A 14,213-nucleotide genomic window follows, 5' to 3' on the forward strand; every position below is an offset into this window, starting at 1 on the left:
TTTAAAAGCATCCAGGAACTGCATGAACAAATAACTACGTTTAGAGTTATATATTATTCAAAGTTTGCTCAAAACAAGGACAGCCTTTTTTCTATCATTCCGCCTTCGTCTAGAGAGAGGGGGTAGGAAAGGTATGTCAGTCTGTTTCCCCTTCCATCTTAAAATTAATATCTACTTTCTTTCTTGTTTAAATGAATGAAGTAAATAAAGTGGTGGAGAATTGACAAAAATACATATTGCTTTTGTTCGGAGGGAGTACAGCGGAGGGAAGGGGAAAGGTCATCTCTTTAGTCGCGACAGTCTCGTTTTCCTAGGATAAAAATGCTTTTTTCAGACACGTCTAGTCAGTTGGTAATAAGCAGATAAAATATGATGTTTGGCTTACTAGCACCAATTTGGCGACGGTAATGTACCTTTTCGTGAGGTCTTCTTTTTAATTGTCCATTCTGAGCATAAAAAGAATTCAATTATTTCTCCGCATATATTTAACTTTCCAATTATGGCGGTGTAAATGAAAGTTTCAGAATGAAGTAAAAGCGATAAAGAACACGAGAAAATTTAATGATAATTTAGAGATAAAAAGAATTTTTTTTTTGGTAAATTATAATTATTATAAAAAACTTTTTAATCTATTTCCAACAACAAGAGTTAGCTTAGGCCTAAGACGCTTTTCGTTACTCCAGGATCTGATTTAGTAAAAGCCGAAATGTGCTTGATTCTAGGCCCCAAATTTCTTGGAAGTCGTTTAAATTCTTATGTGAATTAAAAAGTAGTTTTTAAGTAGAAGCAAAAAAATTTATTGACATAATTATTCAGCATAAAAATTAATTTGGAAAACTTAATTTAGAAAAATACATAGTTAAATTACTATATTTCAAAAATAATATTAATAAAAATAAATTTTAAAACTAATTCACAAGCAAAATGAGTACATTTATAGTTCTACTAAATAAATTTTTATTTAAAAGTTGCATATTTTCAAATGAGTAAACTATTTCGTTCTCTTGTGTCTCTTAAACCGGACTCTGGGCTCTTAATTTATTAAGTTAGTTTAAATGCTCTCCGTTTACATCGTATTTACCACAACATAATACAAATACTCTGTTTGGTAATGATCTTTATTTTCATCATATATAATCATCTCCTGCATTAAACGACGAATATTACAGGACAGTTGATCTACTTTTTCTTTTTTTCCTTTATAGCTAGCTTTTCTCTCGGTTAATATATCATTCATTTCTCTCTCTCTCTCTCTCTCTGTTTTTTTTATTTTATTTTATTATTATTATTTTTTTGTTGCAAAAAGGGGGATCGGACAAATACGAAAGAAAAAAAAACCATTTGGGTATGATATTTCAAAACTAATAAGAAATTTAGAAATGTTTAAAAAAATGGAGATATGTAAAAAATTTTGTTTTTATTTTCTTCAATCTGCTAAATTTCGTTCATCGAAATATTTAAAAGCATTCTGAAAAATGCCAATTTTTCACAGCAATTGAAATTTATTAAGGAAATCTACGAGATATTTCCAAGTACATAATTTCAAATCCATAAGTAAGAATACTTTTTTTTTAATTTAAAAACAAAGGCATAAATTTAAAACATTTGTTTAACATGAAAAATGTTTTTAAAAATTGTCCGTTAGAATACTAAAAAACCATCAAGTTTTAAAACTGTCTTTGTCTGAACATTTTTGGAAACTTTTTAATATGTACGATTAAAAGTAATAATTGATTTCTTTCTTCTTTTTAACTAATTGCCAATTCGAAAAAAAACCAATTTTCCTCAAGTACCATTATACACACCTGCTCGCAAAATGTATAATCTTCGAAATCAGTTGCAATCTGTTGCAATATATATATTAACATATTATAACTATAGCAGAATTGATAGCTTGGACAATATTGCGGAAGTCCTTGGATTGAGCTAAATTACTTTTAAGCACGCCAAAACTTCATTTAATTCAGCATCTTTTTCTTTTTTAAATTATTATTGTTAGTTTTGCTAGTTTTGTTAGAAAAACTAGATTTATTTTACTATGATGATATTTGCAAGTTCTGCTTACTTTTTTAATTGTATGTAATACTTTTACAAGAATAATTTAATTTGAAAAACAAACACTTTAAGATAAAAAAAAATTTAAAAAAATTATTATTTAACTATTTGTCCCGAAAATACAATAAAAAATCATTCGATTTTAAAAACATTCATAATAAAATTTAGCTGATGGATTCACTGCGATTGCTATTTTAATGAATTTTAAAGTGCTATTTAATAATTAATTTCATTTCGGGTATTGTGAGAAAAGAAATAATGACTTTTCTTAAATTAAAACATTTTGGCCTTAATACTGTTATATGTTATATATGCTTAAACTTACAAATAATAGTCTGTTATAACAGAGGAACAATTTTTACAACACTTTTTTGATTTCTTCTTCAATTTTAAAAAGAAAAATACTTTTTTTTGTGCATTATTGACTATTTGTGAAGGTTACAAGAAAATCCCACCATTTGATTTTTTTCGCTGCTCTGTTGGATTATATTTGAAAAAAATAAGATGATTCCATTGCTAAGAAATCTTATCAGTGGAATTATTGTTATTTCAATGAAATAGTCATAAATTGTTTCCTTAAAACATCATAAAATCGATTAACAACAAAATTACAACAAAGGAAGAATTATTTACAGAGTATGATTATGAATTAAAAAATGGATTTGCTTTTAAACAGATATTAACTAATTTAGTTCAAAACAAAACATTACTACATTTTAAAAGAAACTGCGTGGTTTGTTATTTATATTTACCCATTTATAAAAACTCATTTATTTTTCTAGAATGATTCAGAGTTTTTCCGAATACCTTTACTAACTAATATTCAACACGAAAGACAACAATTTATATTCTAGAAAGCTAAAATCGTTGCAAAGCTATTTTAATCTACCATAACTAAAACAACTTATTCTTGCAAAACATGTCAAACATCTGTTACTAGATCTATGCCGTTTTCAACCACTACGTAGTTGAACTTTTTATAATAACCTATCTTGTTAAGAGAGAACTTTATAATCTTTTATCTAATGTCCCTTCAAGGTAAGTTAGTTTAGGTGACGTATGTTCTTAAACTGAACTGGTTTAGATGTAGAAAAAATATCCAGTCGTGGCAGATGGATTTAAAAAATAATTTTTGTCCGCCATAACATGTCGGCTAATCTTTAACTGAGTAAGTTCACGTGATCTTTTATATGTTCAATCATAGTAGTTGTCAGGAATATCAGAAATATTGCATTTTTTCAAAATATATAAAATGACAATCTTATTACTAAGCCGAATATTTTCACATACAAATTTCGTGAAACTTTATAGTGGATTAGTTGAGTTTTTTAAGTTTAGAGATGGATATAAAAAAAAAGTAAAAACGTAATACTTTTATTATAATGCAAAATTCTTTTTTTTTTCATGACTAGCTGACTAATCTCTAACTAAATTAACATGCCAATTCAATCACAACTTCTGTCATACATATCGAAATCATTGCATTTTAAAAGTAATAGAGAGTCAATCTTATTATTATGTTGAATTTTACACTATATATATAATAAATTTAGGAGCATTAACTTGAAACTTGATGGATATAAAGCAACTATCTGAGAAACATTTTTTTGATCGCGATTAACTTTAATTAAAAAAATACTTATTTCAGAGATATTTATAGCAGTCAATTTTTGTTTCAGGAGAACAGGGAAAACGCAAAAGAGAAAAATGAAATTAAATAGCCTATATATTTTAAACGATCTCATGGCTAAATTATTGGGACATTATTTTACAGATTGCAACTAAAACGTATTTTGAGGGATAAAATTCAACACCTGTTGGGACAGAAATATGCTCATACAGAAGTAAGAATACCCGATTTCGTAACTTGAATTTTTTACCATAAAAAATTTATTATGATATTGAAGGTAGACATTTCGAACAATTTAAACTCGACCTAAAGTTGGATAAAATCAATTATTTGTTCAAGAATTTCAAAGGATGATTTTTTTTAAAGATGATAGGATAGACATTTGTTAGAGTTTGAGTCTCAACTTCATAAGAGCCATCATATCAGATCGTCATAATGAAAGCGTTAAATCAAAACAACGATTAACACAAATCTGCAGACAGGAAAAGCTGGAGTTCACCGTACAGTATCAAGAGCTTCAACCTTAGCGATTGTTGAGTTAAAATTTTGTCAACGTACGCCAAAATAAATCTAGAAGACCGTGGCGAGGAAAATTGCTTTATCGCCATAAAATCATCTAATTAAAATTTCTCCCGCGTTTTCAGACAGTCGAGATCTTCATTTTTAATAAAATTTAATGGTGCTTTATTACGTTTTTAGGACTTGTATGCACTCATTGTAAAAAGTAACGTCCCTATTATTGCGAATGAAAGAAAAAGAAATCGAATCACTGATATTTCTTTGTCTTGGCGACATATTAGTTATCATATGAAAATTTCCATGCACTCAGAGCATCATTTTTATACACTAGAAAAAAAAAGTATGGTCGTAAAATTTGGTAAATTTTACCGTGTTTCTGGCTCTATGGGAACAGGAAAGAACAGTAATTTTTACCGCCTTGGTAATGAGTTTGATAAAATTAACAATAAAATATGAGTTTTAATAAGTGCTAATATTTGGTAAATGTGGTAAAATTTGGAAATTTTATCATGATACCTTAGAGCCTGGCATATACACTATTTATTCGAATAAATTTACTTTTCAACTTAGTATTTTATGCAAAATATCTGGTAGTAAGAAGTATAATTTTGAGGAATTATGAACGAAAAAATTACAAAATGAATGATTTATATACAGAATGATTTGATTTATTAACCAGAATTATGTTTTTCTTACTAAAAATGTCATACCATACATTACGGTAATTTTACCATAATTTTTTCTCCTTGTAGTTATCACCTTTTAAGAATCAAAAGCTGGGTCATTTATAAAAAATTGCCAATGAAAATTAATTCGACAAATAATTATTTTTACCACTATTGAGTTGCAAAGATCTTCATTAAAGGGATTGTGGATTATGCTCTGCGAATTCGTCTTCGATCCATTAAATTGGATCGAATTATCGCATCCGATTATTTATAATTTTACACTATTATCATTATTAAGTTATCCTTAAAAAATTAATTTAACCCATCAAAGTAAATGACAAGTTGCATAAAAAGAATGATTTTCTAGAAATTAAATTTTAGATAAGCTCTTGCAGATAATTTATTTTATTTTTATACATGTATTAAATTTTAGAACGTTTGGATTATTTATAAACATTCTTTTATACGAAATGTTTATAAACGGATCTATGACTGAGGAATAAAAGTAATATATCTAGTTTATCAGTTTAAAAACGGTTGAAATGTATTTATATGCATACATTTAAATATTTTAAAGAAAGTTTTGCAAGTATTAAGATATTTAAGCCTACTTTCATAATTACTTTCGAACAACGAATGCATATGTCTCTTAACTAAGCTTGTTAAAAACTTATGCTGGTAAAAAAACTATGCTTGGAAATAGGGTAATGAATTAGTAGTTCATATCAACAATTAGTTCATCTGATTCCAGCCAATCATACAAATTATTACTGATCAATAAGAACAAAATCAATTGATCCTTTTAGTACTAATTTGGAGAAAATATGCGGTCCACAAAAAATTAAATAACAAAATAATTAAAACCACTACCATTCAAAAATTGAGATGGCGGGGAAAATTAACAACCAATTAACTATAATTAGCCCTTAGAGCACTAACTAATGTCCTTTCATAAGTCAGAGGGTTAATAGTCTGGGGATTCGAAACGTTAAATAAGCACCTGCTAATAGCAGCGTTATCCCCATGCCCATCATTAGTTTCGATAGGAGGCTACTTTGTTTGCCTTCCGTAATCCCCTCTCGCTACTAATGGATTCTCACAACTATGTTTATGCAAATCAGTGCTCGGTGTAATTGAAGTAAAGCTGCCGCACAGAAATAGACAAAAAAAAAGGGGGGAAATAAATTGATTCTTCTAATATGTGTTATAAAGTATTCATCATTGTGTGGAATCACGTTTTTCTACTTAAGTTGATTCTCTTTTAGTAAAACGGTATTTTCTGACACCGCTTTTTCGGAACGGAAAGCAGTGTAGACTCTGTGCAATATTCTCCTATTTACTCAAGATCTGAGTTTGATCTGAAAGATATCTTATGATTATTTAGTCTCAATTATCAGATTATAAGTGAAAAATCACACTACGATTTACATTTTAAAGTGTTTTTAATGTTCTTTTCTGCTCAGTTAAAATTAAATGAAAAATTTATAATAAAACTATGTTTTGCATATTTAGAATTTCTTTAAATTATATTAGCTTTGAGCATTTTATGTGACTAAACTGCTACCACATTTTGAAATGTTATCGTTGTCAAAATCTTTGGAAATGGGTGATTTGTATCCATATACTAGAAGCAGAAAAAGAGCTAAGCTTTATTTTATGCATTATTATTATTTCTTTATTTTTGTACAAAAATTACTTATGCTATAATAATTGTTTTTTCATTTACACTTGTAAATAGGCTATATATTTAGCGCTAATAGAAAAAAAAATGCATATTATTTTACTATGATGTTAATTAAGCTATATGAGCTGAACATATTAAAAATCACCTATTTTCAAAAAGCGAAAAAGGTTTACATTACCTTAGCTTAATATAGGACATGCAAGTATCGGTTTGAATCCCATCCAGCGTCAAATCGGTAGGTACCAGCTTGTTTAGCGGTCGATGCGCAAAGGGTTAAAACACATTGCAAACCATTATACTTTTTATCATGAAACTGTAACATTCATGATTCCATCCCTAACCTACAACGGGCTGTTTTGTTTTTGTATAAATAGAAATACTTTATAATCTGTTTCGAGGGGGGAACTATTATATAATATGTTTCCATTTTATAATCAGTTTCCATGGGTTTCTATAGAAAAATTTTCTAATTTGTTACAATTTATATACAGTATTGAGTCCTATCTGAATTTAGATAGATATTACAGCAAACTGCTATGTCTTACAGGATTCAAAAACCTTATTTTATGGACCGAAAATAATTTTTATTAATAATATTTCAAGTGACTTGTCATTTTCATATTATCAATCTTAAACCTCTTTTTAAATAATATGACGTATGAAAAATATAATATAGTGTCTATAAAATATGATGTATCAATACATCTTTATCATTAAATATTGTTATACAACATATTTTGTAAGTTGTACAAATTTTAAGAAATGTCTAATCGATTGTTTTTCTTGTTTCTTTTTAGGAGTGCCTGTAATAGTAATAGCTGGATGCTGATGTAAAAAAACAGTAAATTCCCCTTTTCAAAACTTAATCAAAACAAAGCTCAAGTTTTGGAAACGATATTTTCACGCCTCTTCTTTGAAGACAATGAGCAATCTATGTCTAAAAAACTGAAAGAGGAAAACGAGTCAATTTCAAGAACAATGCATCCATAAGTGCTTGTGCTCTTCGCCAGTTTGTGGTTGCAGATGCTGGCCTCTGTGATTTGAATATTGGTGTGTGATAAACCCTTCTTAATCTTTGAAATAAAATTAAAGATGATGCAATAGAATTGTAATGCCAACAATTTCTTTATTCCACAAAAAAGAAAAAAAATCAAAATATTGTTAAGTGATTAAAAAAACATGTTTCTGTGAATTATGTGTCCCACAGCTACTTTCCGAATGAATCATACCCTTGGTGCAAATGTGCTCAGCATTGCCTCGTCAAATGCTTTATTTCAACTTTTAGAAATTAACGCGTGTGCATTTGTGGAAGTAATAGGCAGCCTTATACGTGAAGTTGGGCATTCTTCCGGTAATGCTTGGCATATGAGCACCAATTAAAATCCCAAGTTAAAAGAATCTTTTGGATTCTGCTTTAAGTGACATCTGTGGTAGTGAGTGTTATTTACGAATGCATTTCTTTAACTATGACAATTGAAATAGTTATCAATATCTCATAAATCTATTATGTTAAGTAGCAATAAGCTGATGTTTCTACGCCAAATGTCATGTTAAAATCTATGTAAATAGTATATTTGGATCCCTCGAACAGGTTTATGGAGTTGCATCCAGTTATTGGACAGAAAAATATATAAATTAAGGGTAAATTCTTTCAAAAAGGAGTACTTTTTACTGGAGATTGATTATCTTTGCTAATAGATGTTAGTGAGAGTTTCTTAATTAAAAAACAGTCCTTTTAAGATTTTTAGAAAAATTTATTTATAATTACAAAACAATTAGAATTTTAACATACGAGAAAAAGTGTGTTTTTCTGTTAAAAAAACAACCACTGTTTGCTTTTTAATTGAAAACTACTATACAACTGATTATAAAAGCTATTGTTATAAATGAATGGCTGCAGTGCTTGTTAATGTAATGGAGATTTTCATTTATATCTATCAAAGTTACTCTACAAAGTTCACTTCAAAGTTACTTTGATAAAGATTTCAACTTGAAAGACGGAAAGGGTTTTTCCCCTCAAATATTGAGAAAAAAAAAACATTCTAATAACTTTGATTTCGAGTTGTTAATCAAAAGCATCTACTATTTGTAATGCTACTTAAATTTTTCAAAATTAACTAAAATGATTTAAATGCTTTTTTTCAAATTTAAAATAATTGTTTTTTTAAACGTATATAGAAAATAAACAGGGACTGATTGATTTTAGTGAAATTGAAGTTTGGGATGCAACTCCATGATTTGGATGTAATAAGATTTGAATCATGACTTTATGATCTAACTACTGATATGCATATTAATTTACTGCCAAAATTATGGGGGGAAAGGCGAAAGTTTTGAGAGTTTAATATAGCAATAATTTTTATAGTTTATTTCCTTTATTTGAAAATTAATAAAAAAAATTCATATCTTTAGTTAATATTGAAGTTAAGATTATAGAAAGAATTTGAAAAATTTCTGGCACTCAGTTCAAAACTTATGTAGACTAAATTTGAAATGATAAAAATAAATTAAACTATCATTTCAAGAATTTAATTAAAATAATGTAACATGATAAAATCAATTAAAACGCTTTTATTAAGTTTTAAGAATCGTTATTTCATAATAAAATTTAAATTAAAAATGTATCAAAATTTTTGAATTAAAAGCAATGCATGTACAAAAGGACTAAACTAAAATGTCTGACAATATTTATTGAATACTTTAGACCCCATTTCTATCAAGCTAAAAAAAAAAAATTCAGCCTGCCCTTTGAGTTTTGAAGGAAAAAAATTCAGTTTTTTTTTAATTCATAAGGTGTACATTAAAGAAAAAAATTTCTCAAAGTTTTTCTTGTAGATTTTTTTACAAATTTTTTGTTCATACTTTGCTACTAACCTCTAAAATTAGCAACAGTTCTATGCTTAAACAGTAATAATCATTTTGCATACTGTTCAAAAATTTGTGAAACGATTATTCAAATAAGCCAATAATGAATAGTGAAGTCAATAATTTGTATGTATTGTGCCTACCGTATATTATACTCAAAATTTGTAAAAAAATATTTTTTAAAATTTTTGATGGAGCATAGCTTAGTGTAAAAATGCCATTAATTACGTCAGATTGTACATAATTTGTGTGAAACGCAAGACGTGAGTTTGTATAAAAACTATTCTAGCGTGCATTATATACATTATTTTAAACATGGAACATTTCTTTGAACGTGAAAATTAAAATTATACGTGTGTTTATTTATCATTTTTACTATCTTATGTCAATAAATATGCAACAAAATTTCGTTGGTTTGATAAGTTATGGTGTGATATGCAGTGATTTGATGTTTTGTATGTTTAAAACATCATGTTGTTTTTTAAATGCTTGTTTTTCTTTTAAGACTTGCTCTAGAATGGCGAAATTCAGAAAGTAATCAAAACAAATAGTTTTGGAATAAATTTTTATTAATATTTTTTACATATCATCCTCTTTCGCTAACAGAAATATGAGGTCAAGTTAATATTTTTTAAATTTTTCATAGTATCAAATCCTAATTGTGTATTTATATGTATCATTATTATATCTGTTGATAAGTTGAAAACGCCATCGCTTTAACAGAACAAAAAAAGTCACTTATAAGTTTTATTAGAAAAGAAAGTCTTTAAAATTAAAATACTATGTTTCGTCAAACTGAGAAAAAAGAAAGAACCAGAAAACTACCGGAATATGGTAAAATTTACCGTGTTTCTGGCTTTGTGGGAACTCCTGAAAGCTCGGCAATTTTTACCGAACTGCTTTGGTAATGATTTTGGCAAAATTAAAAATAAAATTTGGTTTCGCAATGTGTATTAAAATTTGGTTAATTTATTACGATACTTAAGAGCATTTTATATTTAAAAAAAACATTTATTTGGTTCAATTTACTCTTCAGTTTGCTATTTTTACTAATTGTGAGGTAATAAAAACTATAATTTTGAAAATTAGAATTTTCAGTAAACCGTTATAAAAATTTACTGATGAATGGTTTAAATACCTTATATTTTCGTTTTATTTAAAAATTATTGTTTTTTTACCAAAAATTTTATCTGATCGGTAGTTTTACCAAAATTTTTTTTCCGCGCAATAATTTCTTTACTTCTGAATAAATTTGAAAAACTGAATAATTTTTTCTTCTTTTTAGTATTAATAAATAAATAGCATTTAATTGTAATAGAACAGTTTTTGCGCATTTCAAAAATTATTAAAATGTCGTAAACACTTATTTAAATCTGTTATTTTAATAATGTTTTAAGTAAGTGCTATTGAGTTACTAGGGACGTTAAGAAAAATCGAATTTAACTGTTATAAAATTATTTTTAATTTCTGGAATAGATCATGATATAAACAATTACAATAATTCATTTTTAAAAAATAAAGCTATTAGTTTTTTTAGGATCATTAGAGCAAGTCTTAATATTTATGACGAAGAAAATTAACTAATTATTTTATCTATAGTTCCTCTTTTATTACTTCAGTATTTTCAAAACCTTGTTGTGTAGTATTTTAGCAATAAAGGTTTCTTGTAATATTAATCGTAGATTTATACGAAAGTAAGGTATGTTAAACCTAAGAAAATCAAAATGTATTAGTGAGATAAAGGGGAAAAAAAGACAATTATTTTGTACTGAATATTGTGCTCGTTTCAAAGTTAAATCCTAGGGTCTGTGATAAAGTTAGAATTTGTTTCAGAAGTTGTACTCAAAAAATTATTGTTTAAACTGCATTGACCCTAGTTACTATTACGTCATAGTTCAATGAAGCATTATGTCACTTATAAGAAATTATTAAAACTTGTATTAAATTAAATATTATGTCTATTACATTATGTCATAGTTAAATTAAAATTAATTTTGTTTTCTTTCGTATAACGCTGATACTAGTCATCGATGATATGAGTACGCTGATACTAGTCATCGATGATATGAGTAAGCTGATACTAGTCATCGGTTATTGTATGATTGACGATTTATTTGAATGCGTTATATGACTTGAAAATTATAAGAAATGAAAAACATATATATTTAAGAAATTTAACATCCAACTGTAACACAATAATAAGAAAATGCATTGCTCTTTACAATTCAGCATAAAAAATGTATTCCCAATATTTTTTTTCCTTTTTTCCATGTTAGTTAATTAAATATTTACAAATATAACTGCTAATTAAAATATTCCGAACGAAAAGTAATTAAACTGATTAAAAAATATTTTAATGTTTTATATAAATTTAACAAAATGATTTCTGAACATAAACATTGAAATTAAGGTAAAGTAGTTATTAATCTAGTTTAATAAAGAATAAAATATTTATGCCATAACAAATATCGAAGCTGGTTTAAGATTTTCTTCAATACAACTTATCAACACAGCTTTACTTTCTTATTATTTTCATTAATAATAATACAATGGTAATGTAACAAGTAAAATACTTTATATTTTCAATATATATCAATATAATAAATATCAAGCAAAAATAATATTCGTAACAAGTGTTACAATAGATATCAAGCAAAAGCAATATTTGTAATATTCATTGTTCATTAGAAATAATATTGTTCTGATATATTTAGCAGATTAACTGGCATCGACAATGCATTATGTGTGATATAAGTAGATCATTATTTTTCCATTACTTGCTGTTATTTAGATATTTATATTTTTTCCCCAAATGTATGTAAAATTTTAAGAAAATGTGAAAACATGGTTTTACATAAGAAATCATACATGCGAAAAGCTATGGATCTGAAAAGAAATTTTGGCTTTGAATAAGTAATATTTTAATATTTTTTATTACTAGTTCCTTAAATGTAAATGAATATTTTATCTAAAATAAAATTAACTCCTAAAAAATGATTGTTTTTGTAGATTGCTTGCATCAATTTAACTATTTTTCACTACCTTTGTTTTTCCTGATTTTTTTTTCTTTTTTGGCGAAGCTGCTTTCTCTAATAGAAATATTTTTGTTTTTCAAATAACAAATTTTTTAAAAAAATTCTATGAACTGAATTTAGAAATAGAGGAAAGTCAAGGAATCAAATAAAAACGGATAAAGTGCGTTTTTCATTAACTGTGCGCCTTGGATGTTGCATAAACCCCGAAATTATGTGTGTTTAAGTCTGTTCATCGTTCTACAGCGTTGAAAACCGGTGAAACATTCCGCTATCTGCGCCTTCAGAAATTATTATATAGACTTTTTGTCGATGATGAGCCAGTATAGTTTGTGTGAAATCATGTTTTCAAAATAGTTGACACCCATTGTTTGTTTTTTGATGTCAGCAGTGTTTATTTTTTATCGTCTGTGAAATTCCATCGACATTCATGAAAAAATTGTATAGTTTTTTTTTCTTAGTCTATAGCTGTTATTGTCAATGTTGTGCACAAGTGTGCCGTTTTTATATGTTTGCAGAGCTGAATGTCATATGTATTATAAAAGCTGTTTGAAAAAGTTTCGGCTAATAAAAAAACTACGTACTTCCATATTTAGCACTTTCTTTTCATTCTTGTTTTGCTATTTTACATTTTTTTTGTTAATTTAAGTCTGAAATTTAAATTGAGATTGGATAATTTCTGTCTCGCGCCTTACCTCAACATATAGTTTGCCTAGAGTAAGAACTCCCCCCGCCACAAAGTCAGAGGTCGTCTGCTGCCATGGAAAAAAGAATAGCGCATTTCAGGGAGGGTAGCTTCTCTTCACTTTAGGGCTAACACAATAGACAAAAGAAAAAGATCTCCTTTCTCTCGCCTACCCCAGCCAAAAGCTGTCCCACCCTATCAGGCTAAACAATGACCACACACTCCTACTTGAAATAGTTAATTCTCGTTACCATAGTCACAGCCACTTGTCCAGACGAATGGCTAAGGGAGTTCTTACTTTAGACTAACTATACTTACTCTCTCGCTTGACTGGTATTCCTAATTACGCCAAGGTACACCGAGAAAAGAAAGGAATGGTCATAACTACCAAGTTATGATGATTATCATAAAATATGTCGTGTTTCTGGCTCTACGAGAACACCAAAAAGCTCGCTAATTATTACCGAAACATTTTGGTTAATGTGACAATAAAATATGTAGGAAAATTTGGTAATTTTATCAAGATGCCTTTACATAATGGCATAAGAACCAATTATTCGTTGATTTTCATTTCGCTTGAACCATTTATTACTGCAGTTTTACATTATTTACTAAATGTGTGGCAATAAAAACTATAGCTTTGAAAATCAGAATTTCTGATAAACCGTTACCTTGAGAACGAAAAAATTACCAAATGAAGGGTTTAAACACCGTATATTTTGGTTTTATTAACCAAGATTATATTATTCTTTTTTTAAACCAGAAATGGTATTACCCCAGGGATTTAACCAGAATTTTTTTTCCGTGTTGCTTCCCCTGCTGTTGGTCCCGCTTTTTAAAATTTTGAGATAACTGAAATTTTTAAGTTGGCGATAAATCCAAGGGTAAAATTATAAAATCGAATTCTTTTGTATTTATTTGTGACATTTTAAGTGGATCGTTTTACAGATATTACTATTTAACAACAATCGATATTAATGTCCGTCAGCTTTCTGATGAAAGCACATGCTCTCATTTGATCATCACTGTTTTGAAGAAAAAATGTCAGTTATTTAATTTTACCTTCAAATCATAA

At 27.5% G+C, this 14,213-nt stretch overlaps 1 protein-coding gene across 2 annotated transcripts in view; it reads left to right on the forward strand.

The window, feature by feature from the left end:
- Positions 1–13,042, forward strand: part of LOC107443843 (doublesex- and mab-3-related transcription factor 1A) — a 172,613-nt gene extending 159,571 nt beyond the window's left edge. For both annotated transcript variants that reach the window (XM_043050834.2, XM_071187113.1), the window contains exon 4: positions 7,354–13,042. The gene's annotated coding sequence lies outside the window, so the exon portion shown is untranslated. The remainder of the gene's footprint in view (positions 1–7,353) is intronic.
- Positions 13,043–14,213: the final 1,171 nt, after the last annotated feature.

Source organism: Parasteatoda tepidariorum, chromosome 10 (genome assembly GCF_043381705.1).
Source record: "Parasteatoda tepidariorum isolate YZ-2023 chromosome 10, CAS_Ptep_4.0, whole genome shotgun sequence".
Lineage (NCBI taxonomy): Eukaryota > Metazoa > Arthropoda > Arachnida > Araneae > Theridiidae > Parasteatoda > Parasteatoda tepidariorum.